This window comes from Triticum dicoccoides, chromosome 5B (assembly GCF_002162155.2).
Source record: "Triticum dicoccoides isolate Atlit2015 ecotype Zavitan chromosome 5B, WEW_v2.0, whole genome shotgun sequence".
Taxonomy (NCBI): Eukaryota; Viridiplantae; Streptophyta; class Magnoliopsida; order Poales; family Poaceae; genus Triticum; species Triticum dicoccoides.
The window spans coordinates 146,556,957-146,568,193 of record NC_041389.1 but is presented as its reverse complement, the minus strand read 5'-3'; the positions used below and the strand labels follow the sequence as shown (position 1 = coordinate 146,568,193).

At 47.6% G+C, this 11,237-nt stretch overlaps 1 long non-coding RNA gene across 3 annotated transcripts; it reads right to left on the bottom strand.

Moving 5' to 3' along the window:
- Positions 1 to 7,459: 7,459 nt before the first annotated feature.
- Positions 7,460 to 10,892, bottom strand: LOC119307906. 3 transcript variants are annotated; one of them, XR_005149617.1, is made up of 3 exons: positions 10,632 to 10,892; positions 10,291 to 10,508; positions 7,460 to 10,180 (listed from the first exon to the last, which is right to left on the bottom strand). It is a non-coding gene; the product is annotated as an uncharacterized LOC119307906 (long non-coding RNA). The 3 variants fall into 3 exon arrangements; XR_005149616.1 differs by having other exon boundaries at positions 10,291 to 10,892; XR_005149615.1 differs by lacking the exon at positions 10,291 to 10,508.
- Positions 10,893 to 11,237: the final 345 nt, after the last annotated feature.

The following is an 11,237-nucleotide window of genomic DNA, read 5'->3' as shown; positions in this document are numbered from 1 at the left end:
TGGTTGTTGTCCTGGGCCCACGCTATTTGGGTGATGGTGGACGAGTTCTTTCTACAGAGAGCTGTGGAAGAACTATGTTTTTTATGGAGCCTATGTTTGCAGAATCTTTGGTTTAGTGGCAAGCAGGCAGGGTCGCAAGTGCACGATATAGCAGCAGCCCCAACACAACCATAGTTACTCTTCTTCTTGTTAAATTCAGTAGCATATTCAGTAGCTCAAAGAACACTATAGCACTATATTCAGTAGGAGAGAAAAATTCAGCAACACTCCATAGCAGCAACAACATATCCATCAACAAAAAAATTCAGTGGCACCATGACCAAAGCAGCTGCAGCACTCCAGCATGTGCTCGTCTTGCTAAATTCAGCACGAATCCACTAAGCAAACACGAACAGCGGCCACACAAGAACTCCATTCCCTAACAATCTTCGTCTCTGTCTTGCTCCAGACCAAGGACGATCTCCACCCCCTCCTCCGCCCAAGCTTCCTCCGCCGCCCGTTCCTTCTGTAGCAAGCTCGTGCTTCCTCCTCTCCCAACCGATGTAGCCATGCCTAGAGATCCCGGCTACATGCCCGCCCAGATCATAAAGACACACACACACACAGGGAGGGAAAGAGAGCAAAGGAATGGATGAGGAGAAGATGGCACCTTCTTGGGGGAACTAGGCATGGTGACGGGGGCATGAAACGAAGCAGAAGCAGAAGCCCATCGAGGGATGCCCAGGTGGAAGTATCCTTGTCGCTGGATGACCGATTGTGGATCTACCGGCCGCCTGACCTGGTCTGGTCGCTCGATCTCCCTCCTCTCCTCTCTACTCTTCTCTCGTGACAAGGGGAGAGGGACGAGGAGAGGGTGGGGGTGGAGGCCGGTGGCGAGGTGTGATTCTATTAGACGAGGCTCGGGTCGGCGGCGGAGGGGCCAGGAAGGGAAGGTCTTCTGGCCAGGAGCCGGATGCTCGTTCTATAGTGTGCGCGCGTTTTAGAGGATTTAGGAGAAAATAATTAAGACGGTCTTCGAAGCCTTCAGAAGCTCAATGAGGCCCTTCTTCTGCTGCTGCCGAAGCGTACTGATGCGCATTCCCTCTTCGACTACAGACTCACCAGTCTCATACACATCTTCGCCAAGCTGGTCGCGAAGCTTCTCTCTCTCCGTCTCGCTCGTCGGCTGAACACCATGGTCTCCACCAACTAGAGCGCGTTTATTGCGGGGCGATGCATCCATGACAACTTTCTGCTTGTGCAGCAGACGGCTTGTCTCCTGCACAACCTGAAGGCGCCACGCATGCTTCTCAAGCTGGACATTGCTCGTGCGTTCGACGGTGTTTCTTTGCCATTCCTCCTGCAACTTCTGCAGCACCTGGGGTTTGGCCCACGTTGGCGTGAGTGGATTTCCATGCTTCTATCCACGGCTTCCACGAGAGTCCTCATCAATGGCCATCCAGGGCCTCCGATCGATCACGCTCACGGCCTTCGTCAGGGCGACCCGGTCTCGCCCATGCTCTTCACCTTGGTCATCGACGTATCGCTTGACCAACCATCACGCAGCTTCGAGCATATCCCTCTATGCCGATGATGTGGTCATCTTTTGCCACCCGGACTCTCACGACCTCGCCACGGTTCGCAGGCTCCTCCACATCTTTGGCCTCGCTTCTGGACTGCGCACCAACTTTGGCAAGTGCTCGGCCACTCCTATTCAATGCACCGACGACCACATTGTTGCTATAGCCTGGGAGTTGCAATGCCCCGTCACTCACTTTCCCATCACCTACCTCGGGCTGCCCCTCTCAGTCCGCAAGGCCTCTTCGACGAGCTTGGAGCCGATCATTGACAAGCTTGGGCGCAAGCTCTCCACATGGCGGGCATCTATGCTATCCAAGGGAGACCGCCTATCCCTTTTGCGCCACGTCCTTAGTGCCATCCCCACGCACTTCCTCATGGCCATCGCCTTCAGCGGCACTGCCATCAAGAAGGTGAACCAGATCATCCGCAGATTTCTATGGGCTGGATCGGATAAGGCCATGGGGGCCAGTGCCTTGTCAACTGGCAACGTGTATGTCGGCCGATCTCCCTCGGTGGCCTTGGCATCCGTGACATCCAGCGTACGGGCATCTCTCTCCGCGTTCGCTGGCTATGGCTGCAACGTACCGATGCTACTCGCCCGTGGAGCCACCTTCACATCCCCCACGATGCGGATGCTAGTGCAATTTTCAGAGCCTCCACAACTTGGCAACTGGGAGCAGGAGATTCTTGCCGATTCTGGACCGACCATTGGATCTCTGGCAGGTCCGTGGCCGAGATTGCCCCCCTCGTTCTAGCTCTTGTCCCAAGGCGCATTCGGAAGGAGAGATGCGTGTGGGATGGGCTGCAACCGCGCTCTTGGGTGCAGGATATCCGAGGTGCGCTCGGGCCGACGGCCATGGTGCAATACGTTGAGCTATGGCGTTCGGTGCGACACATTGAGCTCTCTAGCGAGCCGGACACGCTACGCTGGCGTTGGACCCCCTCGGCTACGTACACCGCTAGCTCCTGCTACAAGGCCCTATTCTTTGGAGCCTATCAAGACCCTTTCTGGCGGCTCACTTGGCGGCCTTGGGCTCCTCTCCGCATCAAATTCTTCCTGTGGTTGGCCATGCAAAACCGTTGCTGGACCGCGGAGCGCCTGGCTCGCCGCGGATTGCCCCACAACGACGCATGCGTCTTGTGTGACCAGGAGGATGAGACCATGCACCACCTTCTTACCGAATGCTCTTTCTCTCGCCAAGTTTGGCACGAGATCCTAGGCTAGGCACGCGTGCCCATTAGCCTCCCGGACCACGACACGCCATTTCAATTGTGGTGGCAATCCTCTCTCGACCTCGCGCCCACTTCCATGCGCAAGGGCCTATCCTCCCTCATCATCCTCTCAGCCTGGTGGATTTGGAAGCAATGAAATGCTTGCATCTTTGACGGAGCGACGCCATCGATTACCTTCACCTCCGACGCCATCAAGGACGAGGCGCGTCTATGGGCCAAGGCGGGCGCTATCGGACTGCAAAACATTATCCCCGGCGCGTAGTCTCTAGTTTCTAGCCATGGGGCTGAGCACACCCCTATCTGTTGTGCTCCTTCGCTTGTTCACCATGCCTTGTGCGCACATGGCCTTGTAAGCATTGTAATCCCATGCTTGTACTCTCCTTCTATCAATACAAAGATACGCAGCTTGCCTATTCGCGAACAAAAAAAATTAAGACGGTCTTTTAGATGCAAAAATTGTTCCCGCTCTCTTTGCATTCATCATCAATCTTTTAGTTTTCATAGTTTGGTTCAAAGTTTTCTTAGCAACAAGTAATAAGCTGGTCTGGCTCACTGTTTTCCCTTTTACGTTCAAAAAGTTCTTGTGAGAGAAGGCAGGTTTGAGAGCGGATTTCTCATGTTGTTCTAGAGTCTGGACTCTGAACTAATTTAACCTTGTAGATACTAATTTTGCTACAATGGTTAGTGCCAATCATATACTCCCTCCGTTCCATAAATTTTTTAGTGGCTTTAACTAAAACCATGACAAGAAATATTACAAAGTACCTCACTTGCATGGCGGGTTTAGTCATTGCATGGACGGCTAAGTATATCACATATAGTGGATCACTAGATCATAAAGGCGCGCGTTGCCGCGTCTGTCCATCTTTGAAATTTAAGCTCCACTTTCTTTGTCTGCATTTATTTTTCCTTTGCTACCATCATTATTGATCAATCATGTTCTACATGGGATTTTAGTTCAGGGAAAACAAAGTATATCATTGCACCAGAGACTTAATGTAGTAGTAAAACAATAAAATATAGCTTAGTTACAATATTATTTTCTTGGGTAGTGCAAATTTTAATAATTATAGAATATACTAATACGCTCAACGGAACAACCTAGAACTGCTCCCGAACACCTAGAACACCTAGAACTGCTCCCTGTTCGGACCTTGGTAGTACAATCTATGACCAACCAAATAACGTACTAACACACAGATTCCACCAGGGAAAGCCGATAGTCAATCCGCGTTAGCGCAGGAAACAGAGGGGTTGGGATCGTGCGTACACACGTATACACGCATCAGCGGACACCATTGATCATGGACGGTTTGAGTGAAGGAGGACAAAGAGGGGATCTCAAGAAGGTAAGGAGCGCATGAGATGGCAAGTTTATACTACCTGCTTCCTCGACCCAGAATGGTGCTGAAGAACACGGGAAGGGTGGCGCCTAGCAGATACACGTTGGTAGGATGAGAACGGTAGCAACGGGAAGAAGAAAGGCGGCGCCGTGACCTAGACACGAGCCTGGTTGGGATCGTGCGTACGCACATATACACGCATCAGCGTACCCATGACACAACGTCGGGAGAGATGAAAAGTAAGATAAAGCATCATACGGGCCTAGACCAGTTTTTCGGCCTATATGCAACCATATTCCTTAGCCGGCCCAGTTAAGTAGAGAAGCCCCAGATCGCTCTGCGGAGCAGCTGCCCGGTTAGCCAAGCGGGCCGTGCGGGTGACGAGCTGAAAACGGCCAAACGCGAGCTGTGTGGCTGGATACATAGATCTGGAGCGTCCAGTGGTGCCATCGAACGGTTGAGAACGTCGATTCGCTGTGGGAGGGCGTAGGTGGCTCAGTTTTACTGTTTTGTAATGTCTCATAAGAAAATTAAGCTACCTAAACATTTTCTGAACAGAAACCAGCTTAACTTAGTTTGAGCTGTCATGTTGATGATTAATTTGGATTATAAGGTTGTTAGTAAACTGACACATTGTATCCCTGTTGTAGCAACAATATTTCTGATTTCCTTACTAAAAAACTTCCATTTTCTACATTTTTTAATTGTGCATTTGGATAATGGCGACATTATGTCTTGTCACAATTGGAATTGCATGATCACTGGAAATGGTAAGTATGCAAATTTCTGATGTCAGACATAATTAGAAGTTGCCGGTTGCTACTTCAGATAAGTAACCACTTTATGTATTATGTTATACTTCTCCACCATTTCTGTATGTGTAATAGGCATGTAAGCATGGCTAAGAGGCCCACTGGACAAAACTGTTTGAAAACTTACTTTTCTAGAACATCTCTTTTTTTATGATGAATCGAGAGGTTCAAAGCCAGTATGTTGGTAAATTGTGACTTGTATTGTGGCCTTCTCGTGCATAGCTATGGACATCGCTTGTATTCCCTTTAATCTTGAACCTTGAATAAAGTCCCTAGTTACCCTAAATAAAAAGCTATGGGAAGGGAGCATTAGGCCTTTAGGATCTTGCTTTCTCTAAATGATAACTCTTTGGGAGATTTGTGTACTCAGGCCCTACAACCTAGGTAGTGTTCCTGTAGATAAATTCTACTGTGAGTTGTGACTATGTTTTGTTCACTTTGTTAAAAAAGGATGCGACCAACTTCCGACTAGTTGGACGGCTGCAACAGATCCGAACACCAATTTCTCTTTCTTAATTGCTAACTAGTAGAGTGCCCGTGGCAACTTTTAAAATAGTTTGCAAGAGTTACATGTTAACTTTCTAAGACCTCGCCCCGCTGTAGATCCAGACCCCCGCCACTGATTTCACCCCGCCTGGGCCGCCGCCTGCCGCCATGCCGCCCCATCGCGTTCGCCTTCGCTCCGCCCAGACCCCGCCCGCCTCCTCTCCGGCCGCCTCCGCCTCTGGTCCATCCTCCGCCCGGCCCCGCTCCGTCCGCCTCCTCTCCGGTCCGTCCGCCGCCCCGCTCCGTCCGCCTCTGCCCCGCGCTGCACGTCGCCGCCCCGCTCCCCGCTCGGCCGCCGCCCGCTCCCCAATGGCGCCGAAGAAGACGCCGAAGGGCAATTCCAGTTTCTTCGGCATGAGGGCGAAGCCCTCCAGGAACTTCGGACTGGAGTTCTCCGACGCCGGGCATCATTGGTGGCTCGGCACGTATCCCACCGTCGATGAGGCCGCACGTGCCTATGACGTGGTGATGTGGCGTGCCGGACGGTCGAAGACGGACCTAAACTTCCCGAGGTCGAGTCTCAGGCGGTGGCGAAGTGGCTCGTGCCGCAGGGCATCCGGATGGAGGAGATGCCGGCTAAAAAGGCGAAGAAGAGATCGGCGGTTGTTGTCGCTCCCGGCGAGAGCGACGAGGCGGCGATGTCTTGGTTTGCACGAGAGCATGCGCAGTACGTCTAGGCCGAGCTGGAGCACTACTGAAAGCGCGGCGTCGAGGCAAAAAAGAAGGGAGTGAAGGAGGACGAGGCCGGCCCCTCGACTGTGATCCCTATCTAGTCGTCGGATGAGGACTGGGGTGACACCGAGGAGGAGGAGGGGTGCGATGACCCGACCAAGGACGAGTTCTGGGAGCAGTTCTGCAGCTCCGACGACGAGTAGTTTCATCTAGTAGTTCGAATAAGTAAGTAGTTGAATTTGTGTATGAAACTATGTTGAATTTCATGTTTGAACTATGTTGAGATGAAGTAGTAGTTGACCGTTTTAATCTTCGTTTTGGACCATCTGTTGGAGTTGCTCTTTCTTTTTACATCTCCGTTTTGGATCATCTGTTGGAGTTGAGCCTTTTTTGGAGATGTAAAAAGCACTTTTTGGTGCTCCAAACTTGCACCATCACCGATTTGGACCATCAAAACTTGGACCATTTATTGGAGATGCTCTTAGCTAGAGATAAGAACCGCCAGATGTCATCACAACAACCAAACTTGTTATAGTCGCGTTTTATTCTATCTAGTCCACATAAATAGGAACAATCGAACGGGTTAGATAAGCAGATGGCTCAACTAAAAAAACGGATGGCTACTGAGAAAAATCTTTAGATTTCTCTTCCTTCTTTTCTTTGAGTGGCTAAGATTAACTCCAAGCACGACCCCAAATGATCCGCTTCTGACCATTTCAACCGAAACAGGCAGATGCAATGGCCTAACGCGCGCTCGCATTTGCAAAGTCTGTCCACTTAGTGTCCGCATGGACACATTTCAGGCTCAATTTTGCGTCTGGTTTGCATCCACACGGACACGAAACGGACGCTCGCTCGCTCGCTCACCGTCTGCATTGGGACCCGCTTTTGACCATAGCACACAAGACATTCCTCCGGTATCCGGGGGTTGCATCTTTATAATCACCGTCTGAAGTAAATATGCCCGTGCGTTGCAACGGGAGGAAAATATACTATGCATTATTCTCACAAGTGTTTCTCCCTCACAGAAAAATACCATTGGCCCATCGTTAGATCATGCTCATACTTGCTATCTCCTACAGTATCACTTTTATCTACAACGGCCTACTCTTGACTATAGGTGCACGTCCATTGTGATGGAATGTACTCTGGTAGCAGTAGTGTGTATTTCATTTTTGATCCATTTATCTATAGCAACCGACTTCCATAAGTGCATATTAGTATACCATATATAGGCACATAAACAATGTGCTTCTCAAATTGAACTGATAAAGTAGCAGCATGAGGAGAAACTGATAAGAAGGTACATCTCTGAGATTAAATCCAAATAAGTAGCTTACTTTTTGTCAGAAAAATTGAAAAGAGGCATGTCTGACACATGAACCTTCAAAAAATCACCCAGATTCTTATCGTGCTTTCTCATCTGGCAATAAAAAATCAAGCATAAGCATATGCCATAGTAAAAGTAAAATGAGCTTGTCCATTGTGATTAAATTATATAGCCTCCTTCTCTCAAAACATCAATCAATATACTCTACTACATATCTCTCAAAGCCATTTGGCAGCTAGCATTCTTTGCTCAGGAATTGGGTCCAAAACTTAAATTATGCAAGAAGAGCAGAGTAAACAAAATCAAAAGCTTCTGAGTGTTTTTTACTACATAATTGGCTTTGGGAATGTAGTCTTTTTTTAAGATGACCTGAGTTGGAGTGTAGATAATCTCAGCCGGTACATCATGAATTAGTACGTTTTCAACTGGAATGTCATCCACACACACGCGCACACACACCATTGAGGCACTCAACATCGTCACCACCGCGGCAGTGTAGTGCAGACGCCAAACCTAAAGCCCCTGCCCAATGTTGTTGGCGACTCATTACCAAGCGGTGCATGCACACCTCACCACCAAGGGCATCGTCCCAAAGCTGCTATAGTTGGCATCCCACCCAAAGAAGCGGATGCACGCCTCCCTGACAAGCACCCTCCATACCCTACCTCATTTAATTACATTTGCAATTCAATGTGCAAATTAGTGGAATGCTTGAATGCACATGCTGAGGGAATTATAATAGCTTGACATAACTGAACTGCAACAGAGAATAGTTTTAGGCTGACAGTTAAGCTGGCTGATTGTTCCTACATCTTGAACTGAAGTTTTTTCTGACATCTCAAAAGAAGTTGATGCTGCTAACAGAAACTTCAACTTTTCATTTGAATAACTTCAACTTGTTACAACAAAAACCATAATAACAATTTAGCTTATTGCATGGTCAAGTCACTACTGCTTTTATGTTCATGAAATTTTCTGTTCAAATAGGTTAAGAGTGCTACTGTTCAGTAGAGACAAAAATCAGTTCTTTCCCATAAGATTGATTACCCATAAAAATGCCAACAATCCTTTCTCTCCTAAGATTGATTACCTTACCCATAAAAATTCTTAGCACATACTGTACGTACAAAACCTGAAGCCGATAAATCAAATTCCTCATGTACGAACATGCTGCTCTCAACAACCGACCTACATTATGTGTACTCTCTCAAGACTGAGTCGGATTGATTGAAGTCGGGAGAGTACATGTTTATGGGAAAGTTTGCTCAAGTACCTGGCTAAGTTGGTCATCATCGCCACCTACGTCACCTGTGGACGGTGATCCTACATCCATATGCCTACATCACCTATACGCCCCTGCTTATACTCTAACACCATGGCGTTTCTGGTATTGCTGGGCTCGCCATTCTCCAATCCATAGCAAGATATATTAGACGATTAGTGTAAGAACGTATTGCATCAAACCAAGTTATCTATGGAGGAAAGATTTCCATGTGTGACAGGAAGTTAAGATATATTGTAATATTAGAATGTGAATTTTTTCCTATTTGAGCTAACTAAAGAAAGCAATGTGAAACGTGAGCGACAGTCTGAAAAAATGGCAAGGAAATGGATATGCTTTAACAAGATTTCAGGTGCTAATCAAACAGCATACATAGATCAAACAAAATGCATTTTCCTTAATGTTGAACATATATTGCAACATTAAGTAGGATTGACTTTTACTCAGTGGGAATCCTAAACCTGAAAGCACAATATTAAGTTTATGGGTTTGAAACAACAGGAACATTCATAAGCAAGTACATGGCTTTAACTTTTTAAAAAAAGAGAACCAGATTGCATGCTCTCTGCAGTATCTAAGTTCAGACAGGTGTGTGCAAAAATTGCCATAGTTAAGCTTATATCTTCCTGAGGAGAATAACACAAGGGGATTTACTTTCCTTCTTAGGAACTTATTTCCTTCACACAATATCTACTCCTGCGGAATTATTAAATGTATTACTGGGAATAGTCCATTTTATATATGAACATAATTCCGTTAAGATCCTACCTTCCCCTGGATATCAGTGTATTTGTCAGCATTTTTTCTGTTGCAACATAGGCTAGCCAACTTATAACTGAAAAAACAATACACAAACCGATAGGGGCAAATTATCTCTAGTTTCTATGAAATTTGATGCATTGCATATGCAATTGAAATGTATAAAATATCATCTTCGATTCCTAGAATAATGATGACAAATCAAAGAGGTCTAGCTGAAAACAATCTTGCATCAACATCAAGATGTCACTATTTTGTACTGCCAAACAAAAAAGATGACGAACTTTGCACTGCCACTACCAAACAAAATACTGAACACCAACAACTAAATAATACTGACACAAAATCTACCTCTGGGCTAGTTAATAGAAGGTAGAACCGACAACATCAAGGTAAAATACTATAGTTCTAATGATTCATAATAAGCTGTTAAATAACTATAGACCCCGACCAGCAGAGCGGCGCCGTCAAGCATATCAACTACCATACGTCCACATTTGAATAAGAGTTATTAATCGTGTCTGCCCCATTGAAATTCCCCAAGAAAAAAACAAGAAATAAATTCGAGGAGGAAGCATACATGGTGCGTCTCACCTTGGAATTCAAGTTCTTCCTTGGGCTATAGATTAGTCCTGATCCAAAGCTGCAATTGGAAAACAAATAATGTCAGGTCAAATACAATGTATAGCAATTTGCATGTTCATACACCAATAATACAAATCACATTGCAGTACAAACAAAGGAAAGGATTACACTTAATTTGATATAGAATGTTTTTACAGTCATCCTCTTGCATCATAGGGTACCCTGCTCCGTCGAACTTCCAATTGAAATGTATACACGTCCCCATGAGTAATGAAACAACTCCTAGATGCTGCAGTTCTTCCCCACATGCTCCGTAGTGTATTGCGCACCGCCCCAAAGGCATATGGGTCAAGATCAGAAAGTCAGGCATCTAGCGGCTTGCCCGGCTATGTGAGTTGGGAGGTAACGCATTAGGAGAAACTAAGAGCTAACATTGCTAGGTGCACGCGGCATTAAATCATGGAGATGGAAATCATCACGTTAATCACATTTGAGCGAGAAGCCCGCACCTGCAACGATGGCCGAGAGACGGATGCCATCCATGCTGGCGGCATGGTCGTCAGTGGTGTGACGCCTGGAAGGGATCACAGGAACGATCAAACCAAAGGGGAAAAAGGAGAAGGAATCATCAGCCATGGTACGAATATACAGCAATCAATCTGCGAACATATGTTTCGAGGGGGGGAACAACAAGAATCAGCGGGGGCATGTGCAACGCCGGCTAAGCCATGAGAGAGGGGGCGAGCGAGCGGTCCCTGGTCACCGAGGAATCAGCAGGGTATCTTGGAGGTGAACCACGTCATGACGTGGAGCGGCGCCTTGACGAGCTCCACCGCCGCCTCCAGCAGCAGCGTCACGCACAGGCAGCACGGGCAGATGCACGAGATGGGCAGCCTGTTCACGGCACGCACCAGCAGATCACACACATCAGACCAACAGCCAGGTTGGTGGTGGCAAAATCGCAGAATGAGGAGGAGGAAACGTACCCGATGATCCAGATGATGGCGCCCCAGATATCTGTCGTTGTTTCTGACGCCGCTAGGCACTCGGCCCTCTCACCCGTCCACCTTAGGCCCCTCCAATCCCCTCCCAGTGCTCTGCCTCCGAGTGCCCTT